At 39.1% G+C, this 12,697-nt stretch overlaps 1 protein-coding gene across 6 annotated transcripts in view; it reads right to left on the bottom strand.

The window, feature by feature from the left end:
* TIAM2 (TIAM Rac1 associated GEF 2) overlaps window positions 1-12,697 on the bottom strand; it is a 227,052-nt gene that overhangs the window by 121,584 nt on the left and 92,771 nt on the right. The window contains exon 1 of one of the 6 annotated variants that reach the window (XM_019749238.3): window positions 7,779-8,225. The exons of the other annotated variants lie outside the window; for them this stretch is intronic. The gene's annotated coding sequence lies outside the window, so the exon portion shown is untranslated. Of the gene's footprint in view, window positions 1-7,778; window positions 8,226-12,697 lie in introns of those variants that run through there. 6 annotated transcript variants of the gene reach the window in all.

The raw sequence follows: 12,697 nt of genomic DNA on the forward strand, positions 1-12,697 counted from the left end.
GGACACTTTGGGATATCATCTGGGAAGAAATCCCCAGTAATCAACAGCTCAGAGATCAGTGTGGGGGGCAGTGTTGTCAAAAGGAGGAAAATGTTCTTAGTGTTGGCAGAGACTTGGGGGACTGAAGTGAAATAAGAGTTCCACGTGGCAACTCAACATGAAGTTTTGGAGACCCTCCTATGTATTTACCTGTGTGCTGGGCACAATGAAGGAAACAAAAGGGATGTATGAGCTGGTCCCTTCCCCAAAGGGAAGGGGGAGCGATTATTAACACGAACCATTTGTAGAATCAATAAGTGAGTTTATGACAACTGTAACAGGACTGAGTTTATGAGAGACGTGGTGAGACCAACAATCCCACAAGTATTACTGGTATGTTTCTGGAATGTCAGTGAGTGAGTTGAGAGGCCCAGTTACATCCGAACTGTCACAGAAACTGAAAATATCTCAGGGTGTTTTTTTTTTAAATCACCTTTCAATTAAAATTACACAATTAATATAGTCTAAAATTTTTAAATCCTGGTAAAGATAAAACTTTTTTTTCTTATTTCTCTTTTAGAGATTTTCAAAGTACATTTCATACGTGTCCACACTCTTTCTAGAACGGACTTTTTTTTTTTTTAATATATCAAATGTTTAGTGGCCCCACTCTGCCTTTTCTACCAACTCTACCTCATGTCTCATACACAATCTAGCCGACATCCTGGTCTCCACAGGCCTTGAGCTGCATGGGATGCCAGAACTAGACTCACAAGGTTCAAAATGATGAGCATGACTTTTAAATGAGCTTCTCTTGTAACGCTGATGGACATGAACCACTCCACAAACAGCGAGGCAGACATGGATAGGCCCCTTCCCAAGCTTTCCACCAAAAGTGACACAGAAGACCATGCATTGGGATCCCAGGCTGTAGCCATGTCTTCTCGTTGACGAGGAGACCTATATGTACGGCATGTGCTTCAGTAAATCAGAAGCAGGCACTGTACTCCTAAATCTCAATCACACTTTGTGACCAAAATATACCCTGGTAATTGTACCAAGTTATTCTTGGCAAAATATTTCTTCATTATACACTGTTCCATTTAAGTTACAAAATGAACAGGCTTAAACCACACATATTCCCCCCACCCCTCATTTAAATAGGTACTTTCCTCACCCTCATAAATGAGTGACTATTCTACTTCACCTCGGCTGGAAGCCGGATCTGAGAGATCGTTTCTATATGTCTACGTCTTCAGGCTATAACCTAAGTTGTTCTTGGGCCTGCATTTAAAACTGCACCAATCACTGCTGGACTTTTCCAGAAATCATATGAACATTCACAACAAAACCGGTAAGATTGTAGATAGCGACTTCACAGCAACTTTCAGAGGAAGAAAAAATGAGGAGTACAAGGTATAGTTTAAATTTCATAATTTATATGAATTAAAAAAATTATAGCTAATAATAGATGGACACACAGAGGGAGGGAGGAGGGTTTAACAATAATAAAAATTCTGAGCTGCTGTGGGCCAGGGTTCACTGAGGCACAAGAAGCCCAACAGCTTCCGTAATCATCCCTATTTTATAAGAAAAAGAATTTTAACCTCCACGGATTAAATAATTTGGGAAGACCACTAAGGCTAAATAAAGGTAAGATTCAAACCTGGATTTTTTAAGTTTTACATCAAAACAATTTCAAATTTTCACCAAAATAATTTTATATGTATTATATACATCAAAATAATTTTAAATTTTCCTGTACATTTTAATCTGAAGCTATTCCATATATTTTTTGAGAGTATAACTTAACTGTCAGGCTCCCATTTTAGAAGAATGGTGGCGACCTATGCCCTTTTAGGAAACAAAACATTGAAAAAAAGTCCTCTCTCTCAAGGTATCTTTCTTTCCAGGCAGCTGAAGACTGGGATGTGAGAATGAAATGAAAAACTAAAATTTTAAGTTAACTGAGGAGCTTTTAGGTTAAAATGTAGTTACGCTACTGCTTTACAAAGAATATGTGCACACGTGGGAATTTTGTTTCCTTAATATTTAAGCTTCATGGCCATCATTCTAAATCCCAATTATAACTTACAGTGTACCTCCCAAAGGCTTGGGGGTGGGACATGGTGACCAAGTACCAGTGGACAGGTACACGCAAGACCACAGAGTAACCGAGAGGCATCTTCCTGAAGCTTCAATTCCATCTAATGCTAAGTAGTTTACAAATTGCTGCCGTAATAAGGAAATATATGTATCATAAAATATATCATTTACATTTTTAAAATAAAATATAGGCGTTCACAGGTATTTAGCATTTATATTCGATTGCTTTAGCTACATCATCAGGTGTCCTAGATAGGATACACTTTGACTAATGCAATGAATGTTTACTAACTGCTTTGTGCTAGACACTGTTCCAGGCTCTGGGGATAAATAGATTTTTAAAAATCCTGACCTCATAGAGCTTATATTACAATGCGGAGACATGAACAATAAACAAGGAAAATTAATATATTATATATTAGAAAGTGATTAAGTACTTTAGCAAAAATAAATAAAGAAGGGGAGGGGGGAATAGGCAATGTGAGGGGAGGGTGCGTTTTAGAAAGGGGAGTAGGGGAAGGCCTCACTGACTGGTGACATTTAAGCAAGTACTTCCAGAAGGGGAGACCATGTGAGTTCTGGGGAGAGAGCATTAGGAACAGAAGACAGAAAGTACAAATGCCCGGAGAGGTGAATGGGCAGGAGGCCAACGTGGCTAGAATAGCAAAGGTCAGAGAGGGGACAGGGAGCCAGAGAATGTTGCCCAAAGGGACATTTTAAGGACTTTGGCTTTCACACTGAGATGGAAAGGCATGATTAGAGGGTGGTGACTAGAGAAGTCTCATCGGGGGGCATATTTCAAAAGGCCCACTGTGGCCGCCCTGTGGATCTGGACTGTTGGTAGCAAAGTGGAACTGGAGGGCTCGTTATGCTAATTCAGGTGAGAGATGACGTGGGTCAGAGTCAGGTGGGAGCAGTAGGGAATGGTCTGAGTCTGGATACAGCTGTAGGGGGAGCCAACAGGGCTCCCAGGTGGATGGGTGAGTGGTGACAGGTCAGGGATGATGCCACAATTTTCAGGCTAAGCCATTGGAAGAATGCAGAAGGCAACACAGAGCAGGCTGGGAAGATGAGGAGTGGATTCTGCATAGGTCAGGTTTGAGATGTCTGTTGGACATAAAATGTTGAGTAGATCATTGGATGGAGGAGCCTAGAGTTCAAGGACGAGTCGGGCCTGAGGTACAAATTTGCTATCATCCATATGAAGGTGGTGTTTAAAGCATACACTGGATGAACTCTCCAAGGGGACAAGTACACAAAGGGAAGGGAAGAGGTCCAAAGAGGCCCTATAGCACTCCACCATGAAGCGGTCAAGGAAATAGGAGCAACACAGGAGGAAACAGGAGCCACCAGTGAAGCAAGTTAAGAGGAAACCGAATGACTAAGTTGCCCTTAAAGCCAATCGAGCAAGGGCATTTCAGGGAGGAGACTGAGCGGGAGTCAAATGCGGCTGATAGTTCAACTAACAACAACGACTGAGAACAGAGCCCTGGAGGTTATCCGTGAACTTGACCAGAGCAGAGTGGGAGTGGAGAAAGCCGAGTTGGAGTGAGTTTGAGGATGAGGTCAATGACATTGAAGACAGTGAACAGAGACAACTTGCTCAAGGAGTTTTTCTATAATGGGGAACACAATGGAATCAGATGATAGTTAGAAGGATAGAGGAATAAAAGAAAATTTAAAAAGTGGTAGTTGCTGTCCTGTGTTTGCGTACCTTGAGAAATCCCAGCATGTGAATGGAATGACTGGCGAGACCACTGATGCGGCAGTGGAGACACAGGCGATGGCTGGTGTTGTCTGGGAGCAGCCAAGGTGGAAGGACTCACGCGCACGAGTAGAAACTGTCCCAAGAACAAACACCCTCTACTGTCCGAGACACTTCAGAGGAAACATCTGACTCACAATATGTGTCCGTGGCAGGACACAAGGACTGTGACAGCATGGACTCCAGTGAGGAAATCTTTGGTAAACTGCTTATCACTGAGTCTTCCTAGAATTTCTATTTTTTTTCCCTATAAGCCACATGTTGGGGGGTGGGGAGGTAAGTAAAGGTTTTTGCTAGGTTCCAGTTATTTCTGGGGTTTCGTTGTTGTTATTGTTTTGTGTTAATTTGAGTGGCTGTTTCTGATTCATTTGTAATCATCCCGTCAATTTCCAGTGGAATATATGCACACTCATATACGAGTATAGGTGTGCGTGTGTATTCCATGAATTTATATACACTTTTCACAAAGCTCTTTACCGTCTACTACCTCTTACTATCATGGGTTTTCCTGGTTTATGGCTATCTCTGTATAATAATTCCTTTCATTTGTTTTTAAGATGCCTTTTTCTACCTGCCAGGAGCAGCTACGGACAACTTGAAAACAAATCTATTTTCATTCTTCCCATTCAGAGTTTCTTTTCATTGGCTTTAGCCATATGGATTTTCAGCTTTCCCATCCTGTAAACTCCATACCATGTTAGCCCTTTTTCACATCTCTGCTTTAGAAATCCTACTCTGACAATTCCACAGCTATGGAGATGTGTCATAGTTGAGTGCAAAAACTGGATAAGAATTATTTTTGCTTTCCAATATTGTCCTAAAAATACCCACAATTTTTAAACCTTTATTGAAGTCCCAGGAATGCCCTCAATCAACTTCTTCCTGACACTACGTGTAGCACCTACCACATCCCTTACCCAGCGTGAAACAATAATGTCTTCTATCACTTCATATGTAAAGTTTAGTTTTCCAAAAGTGACTTACATTTCCTTGGCACTAAAGCTAAAGCCTGTCTGCTGTTTTTCTGTTCCCTTCCATAGTCTGTCCCTTGTCAGGCACAGAACTGACAAAAACTAAACAGTGTTCTATTGGAATGGGATCATGAAGAAAACAAAACTCTTAAACTGAAACAGGAACAGACTGGCAGATGAAGTCTAATCAAAGCTGCCTTATCACCATAGGTTAGAGTAACACATGTGCACCTGGAATGCTCTCTGGCAACAGTCAATGGGAATGACAGCCACCAACTGAGTGTACAGCTTTGAAGTTCATTGGGATTCAAGAGAAAAAAGTCTTTGTCTTGTCTCTGACCAAAGATTTAAATCTGTCTGGTTTGGTAAGTAGGTAGGTAAGTAGAGGAAAGAAAAGTAAGAAGGGAAGACGGATAAGAGGCAAGGAAGGAAATGGATAGATACGTGTATACATACACATATAGATATATACATATATATACATACACACACACACACACACACACACACACACACATACATGTCTCTATCAATTTACAAGGATACATCAGGATATGCCAAAGTATTTGCAATTAAAAAACAGGCAGTATAAGGGAAGGACTAATGGGATACCTGGTGTCTCATCCCAGATCGGCAACTAACAATCTCAGCAACTTTGGACAAGCCACTTCAGTTCTTTAGTTTTTCAGTTTTCCCATTTGAGAAACTGTCTAAGGTCCCTTTTCAGCTCACAATACCATGGAATATATATAAGTAGCTGAAAATCGAATGTAGAATATATTTCTGGGACACTGACGTTAAACCCTTCTGACACTTACACGCCCATTCTAGACAGGCCTGAGTAATCAAAAGACACTCAATTCAAACCACTGTTAGAATTCAAACTATGAGAAACACAATGCTTAGTACTTTTGTGTGTCAATAGTCTGAAATTCATGTTTATCGACTACGATTATTAACTACTTTTCCCTGTCTTTAATATTGTTGCTATTTCTTTCAAGTCCATACCCTAATCTCTTTTTTTTTTTTTTTTGTCCTACTAGGAAAGCCATTTTTAACTTGGCCGTTATCTACGATACACTTAATTTCAAGTGAAAACTACAAATTATCACTTACAATTGTTTTAAATGTCCAAAAGACTATGTTCTAAATGTTCCCTAAAAAGGACATGATATATTCTTTTTAAATCTAACAGTTGAGCTAAGTGATGTCCCTAGTGTAATTTATTATGTCCACATAAATGAATCTTACAAAGTGGGCCAAACCTGGAGGCACATGCAGACACAGAAACATGTCCCATCAGATATTTAAGGCATGCAGGCTTTCCCTTTAGGCTCCCCTCTGTGTTCTTTCCACATCCATTGACTATCTATGTTAGAAAGAGGTTGTAGAGACCCCGCACTAACCTTAAATCTCTGAAAAAGGAACGTGGCTCTTTTCAGACACAATCTTGGGCCACCTACACAGAATCATCTGTTTTACTTAAGGGTTAAGTGGGGAACCACTTCAGAAGGATAATCTCTTGGCGAAGGCTTTGTAAGTCACTCCCTCTGCACTGAAATATTGAAGGAAAGGTGTTATCTATTTGCATTCAAAACATTATGTGCAGTCTGGTCAGCGTGGATTGGAGTCATAAGGTTCTTCCACAGACTTCAGTTTCCGTCTACGAATTCCGGCGAAAATCAAAGTAGTTGACAAGTGCTAATTTGACTAGAGAAGAAGGCAGTGCTTGCTCTATTCCTGCTCTAAGTGGTTGCCGGCTCTGTCATAGCAGCACATTCTAGATCCACAGCCACAGGAAGAGTAATAAATAAAATGTTACCAATGTCTCTATTAATTCTAATTTTCCTGGACAGCATTCACCATTCCTCCATCCCTAAAAGACATTTCTGTGGAAGTGAAGGAACTGATGACGCAAATTATATCCACACAGAAGACACACACTGAAAAGGAACACACACTGTCCAACCTGAAATAACGCCTAATCTCATGATACTGAAAGTGAGCTTACAACTTTAGAATCCCTAAGGGAGACAGAGGGGCCATAGTGAAATGCTTCCACGTGTTAGGAAAACCTGTAGCAGCTCTTCAGCCGTACCCTTACTCTCCAGAAATTCTATAAATAATCTCCCAAGCTACAACAACTTCAATAAAGCTTCCTATTTCTGTCTCTCCACCTACCAATTTTCTGAGAATTACACGCTTGGCCAAATGAACGTAAAGAGGAGGAAGCAGGATGCCAAGCCAGACTTTCTCCATCTCTGCCGATAAGCTCAGAATGGAGACAAATGCCTAATGAATGAGCAGTCTCTGTGGGCTGACAACATGAATCAATCACTCTCCTTAAACAAGGTGACCCTCACATTCGGATTTCAAGGAGTTCCATTGCTTTTTCAGAAAGTTCGAAACAAAAGTTAAGGACGAACTTTTAATAAACAGTGTACCTCAAATTACCAGTTTGAAAAGCAACTCTTCAACTAAGTAGCACACTCAGCTCAAAACTAAGGCCTGGTGAGGTTAACTAATAACCAGGAAACGGCAAAACACAAACTCTGCCCCATTTTAATTTCCTTTTGTGCCTCACAAAGATAAGGTAATAATCATTCATGCCTTACCATGACCAGACTGAAAGCTGGCACTTTCTTGAGCTATCAGGAAAAATAAGCCTAACACAGTAGATACCATCAGCTTCTGGAGAATTAATTAGTAAAACGGGGTAGACAACTACATAGGTGTTTAAAAGCGTATCGACACTCAAATTGAAAGGTAATATTCCCTTATGCACACCAATGTCTGTAGCCCATGTACAAAATAATGTAAAACAAAGAAAAGCCAGCACACAAAATAAAGTCCAAAATAAAATATTGCCAAAGGAGCATGTCAAAAACCATTTATATCTCACATATAAAATTACGTCTCAACTCCAAAGGGGGGGAAACAAACATTTATAACCTTACCTTTGCCAAAACTCTGGATGCAGCCAGTTTTTCTCAGACTCGCTTAATTAGTAGAAAAAGTTTCACAAAGTCAAGGTCTCTATGCACATCCCCGAACTCTCTCTTCTGTCTGCCCATGGTCAGGCAGGAAACAGCGTCTAACACTCAAAGACTCAGCCGTTAAGAGCTAAAAACAGATCCTGTGCAATGCTGGATATATTTTTGTCTGCTAGCTACACACCCTCATCATGTTCAATTTTTTCCATTGGTGGAAGAGTGTGATGCAGACTTAACCAGAAAGTGGTTTTCCATGGGCTGCCTGAAGCGATTAGCCGGGACAGCCTGCCATCCGGCCTTGGAGCCGCCAGGCTCGCCCATGACTGCGCTGCTGTTGGACCCACATTCCAGAATTACCACCAAAGTTCCATAGGAACGCGGTTCCAAAGTTTGCTGAATAAAGGTTTACTCACTTGAAGGGAGCCTCAGCTGCTTTTTTAAGCCTTTTAGCAGTAAGAATACACACCTACCGACCGTCCTTGCATTTAAAGTGGTAGTAAACATTCTGCCTCCAAAACCACAGCTGGAATGTTACGGTCATAAAAACCCAGCCTCAGGAGCAGCCCTTCAAAATAATTTTGTGATTTGCAAAATATCGGGTGTACACTTACTCTATGTTCCTTGCTGGAGTTAGTTCATTTTTAAGTTAGCTGAGCTACAGTGTCCTGCATTTGGCAATCTTTGTAATCCCAATAGGTCACAATTTTATCAAAAACATGCATTCTGTTGCCTTAAAAAAGTGACAGACCAGAGGTTCAAGGGTTTTTAAGTTTTGTTACATCTTTTGATGCAAGACCTTCAATTTGAACTATACTCAAAAGATAAAGCAACATTTTCAGGTCAGTTTGTATTAGTTACTGGGAGGGGCTGTGCTGAGTGGGAGAACAGGATTACATCTCCATAATGTTCAAAATTTTGAAATTATATTCTATAGGAGAAAATAGTTTAAACAGAAGTTTTAAGTTATCCTGGACAAATATGTGACAACCACTTTTTAAGGTAATATTTTCATTATTTTAAAAATGTGACTGAATCTATACTTGCAAAAGACAAGAGTCTTACTTATATTAAAGGCCAGATTGTACTTTAGACATATAAGCTTTTAACTCCTTATCTTGGAGAAAAGTGAGTCATTACGTACATATATATACATCTACACATACGGGTACACTCATGCGTACAAGCAGAATTTTTTTTCATGCAGTTAATACATGCTTAAAGGTACACTTTCTAATTTTAATTGGCAAGTAAGAGCCATTACATAAGATCACCAGTCCACCAGTTATAAAAACTAATCGAATCTCCACAAAAATTTACATGTGAACACAGAACCGAGGAATTTTTAATCCTGGTAGAGCAGACCTGTAAAACTGCGTTAACCCAATCCCCTCACTTTATGGATCAGGAAATGGAGACCTTAAGTGACTTGCTCAAGGTCACACAGCTGGTCAGCAGCAAGCAACACAGCCAGAACATGCCACCCAAGTAACCGCAACCCCTGGGGCTGAAGTCAGAAGGTTGCCACAGAAGCCAAGTCACATAACAGAAAACATGGGAATTCCCAAAACGTTAGTTTGACTCTGTGTGTGTGTGTGTGTGTGTGTGTGTGTGTGTGTGTGTGTATTTAAAAAAAAATACTCTGGGTAAATATGGAAAAAGACAGAATGCTCTTGAGTCATTTGAGCTCTTATTCCTTTAGATCCAGCAACATCATTTCTGTTACTAACAAAAAAGTAAAATAAAATATCAGCCAGCATAAAACAAGCATATTTCTTCCATATAACCTTGAGATAAGAACTACTTGCTATGAAGGGAGGAGAGGAATTATGTCAGAAGGAAGAAGGAAATTTAAAGAGATGTGCTTCTGAAAATGAAAAAATATCAGAACAATTGATTGCATGGAAATATTTGCATGCCCCTGTTCTATTCCTACTTCCAGATTTAAGACACTTCTGACCTTTTGGTACCTTTTATATGTACATCTCTGTATGCCAGAACTGCCTGTAAGATTGAACCATCTCCAACATTCTTCAGACAGTGCCAATGGGTTTGCATTGTCTGGTTCCATTTTTTATCACTGAAGTCACCCAAATAACTTTAGTTCTATGAGTTTATAAAGTCACTTGGGGTTTCAAACTATGTAAGATTTTTCAAGTTCTTTAGACTCTGCCCAACTACAGTAAAATACTCTCAGTTTAGCACTCCATCCTAAAAGTACAAAAAGCAGCATATTTCCAAATCATAAAACTAGACTTTACCTAATGCTTCATTCTGAGATGATAATATAACAGGACATATGTGTTAACAGGCACCTAAAATTAAATTCCTTGGCAAAGATCTGGAGAATTATGTAAATTACTACTTAAGAAGTATCCTATTCTCAAACTTACAATGCAAAATGACACGAGAAGCAAATATAGCAAAATGGTAAAAATTATAGAATTCAAGTGGTGAGCTTATTGTTCATTGTATAATTTTTTCTACTTTTCTGTATTTTTACAAATTCTCCTAATAAAAGGTTTAGGGGAAATGACATACACATATATATGCACACACACACGTCAAATTTGTAGAAACAGAAAGTAGAAAAATGGTTGCCAGGGGCTGGGGGAAATAGGAAGAGGTCGGTAAAAGGGGACAAACTTTCAGCTATAAGATGATAAAGTCTCAGGATCTAATGTGAAACATGGTGACTATAGTAGATAAACTATGTTATATAATTTAAATTTCCTAAGAGAGTAGAACTTAAATAAAAGATAAATATATGAGCTGATGGGTGTGTTAAAAACTACATGGGAGGATTCCTTTCACTACATATGTACAAGGTGTGATCAAACAATATGGTGAATGTTTAAATTTTAAAAAATATATTACAGCAAAAGGCACGTTGCCATTAATCCCCCTCAAAATATTCCCCCTCGCTTCCAACACACTTATCCCATCATTCTTGCCATTTCCTGAAGCAGTTCTGGAAGTCCTCTCTTGTGAATGTCTTTAGTTGCACTGTCATGGCTGCCTCGATGTCTTGAATCGATTCAAAACATTTATATTTCATGGTCATTTTGACTTTGGGGAAGAGCCAGAAGTCACATGGTGCCAGATCCAGTGAATAAAGTGGATGAGGACACACTGTAATGTATTTATTTGACAGAAATTGTCGTACCGGAAGCGATGTGTGACACGGAGCCTTTCCATTGGGATCACAAAATATGGTAAATGCTGCTGCCAAGCGCCATCCAATGGAAAAGAAGGGATCTTCAATAAGGGAAGTGGCACATGGAACCTCAGTAACAGTGTGTGACAAGTTTCAACTTGTTCGGTGCAGTAAGTGGGTGTGTGCTACGGTCGAGAGAAGGTGTGTTTTAAAGTGTGCCATAAATCATGGATCACGAACAGCACATTAACATGAAATGGGCAAATGGTTTCATCCTCCATCTTCACAACACTCCATGTCACACATCACTTCTGGTACAACAATTTCTGTCAAATAGAAACATTACGGTGTGCCCTCATCCACCTTATTCATGGGATCTGGCACTGTGTGACTTCTGGCTCTTCCCCAAAGACAAAGTGACCACGAAAGGTAAATGTTTTGAATCGATTCAGGACATCGAGGCAGCCACGACAGCACAACTAAAGACACTCACAAAAGAGGACTTCCAGAACTGCTTCAGAAAGTGGTAAGAATGATCATAAGTGTGTTGGAAGCGAATGGGAATATTTTGAGGGGGATTAGTGGCAATGTGTCTTTTGCCATCTAGAATGTTTTATTTAAACATTCACCATATTGTTTGATCAGACCTTGCATATCAAATCTCCATGATGTGCACTTCATATATCTTACAATATTATATGTCAATTATACCTCAATAAAGCTAAAATTTTACAAAAATACCATGTTTTACTATATGCCTAGTCAAGACCAAGCAAAAATTGTTGCTAACCTAATTTTAATCAAGGACATAAATATCTTATACTCTATTACCACATGACAAATCATAATTAATAAAAATATAGGCCACAGGGTGTAGTGGAAATACACAGGCTTCAAAACAAATAGACCTGCATTAGTAATTCATCTCTTAGTAACTTAGAAGCCTTCTGAATCCCATTTTCTTCATCATAAAATGGGGTTCATAATAGTAACACATATCACATATCACAAATAAAAATATAAATAAGGATGTAAATCTATAGTTATAAGAAAAAGTGACATCAAAAAATACATTTTTCAAAATAATATAAGCTGTCAGAAATAAACTCTCTGCTTAAAATTCAATAAACTGAATTCCTTCTTCTTCACTTTTGAGGTCAAACAAACAACACAAAAAGAACATCCCACCAAACATCACTCTTCATTGATAATCTATACCAATTCTAAGGACTTCATCTGGTAAAACAGAAACATAAAATAATAATAATAATAAATAATGGTTAAAAATATAAAATTACTTTTATCCAAACAGGATCCCAAAAAGTTAAATAATCTTTCACATACATAAACACCCACCTTTGATGAAATTATACAAGTGAGCAAAAGACTCCGTAACACGCTCATGTTCCGAAAACAGTTTTAGTCTGCTGTTTCTGACAAAAACCAACTCTTCAAATAATGTGGGCTAAGATAACATAGAACTTGAGAAATGCCATTAAAAACTGTCTTACTTGAAGGCAACACTAGGAGAAAATGACGCATGTGAAATAGCCATGTGAAAATCCCAAAATCCACAGAAATATTAGTTGGGGAGGTGATTTTTCTCCCACATCATCAAAAGGCACCAACCTAGCAAATCTGTTTCTGAACCCAAATGCTTCCAAATTAGCCCAGAGAATACCATGAGAGCACGTGGCTGGTCTTCATGTCCAAAGTTGCCATGGTGTGA

This window comes from Rhinolophus sinicus, chromosome 2 (assembly GCF_057876585.1).
Source record: "Rhinolophus sinicus isolate RSI-liver-muscle chromosome 2, RSI-T2T, whole genome shotgun sequence".
Lineage (NCBI taxonomy): Eukaryota > Metazoa > Chordata > Mammalia > Chiroptera > Rhinolophidae > Rhinolophus > Rhinolophus sinicus.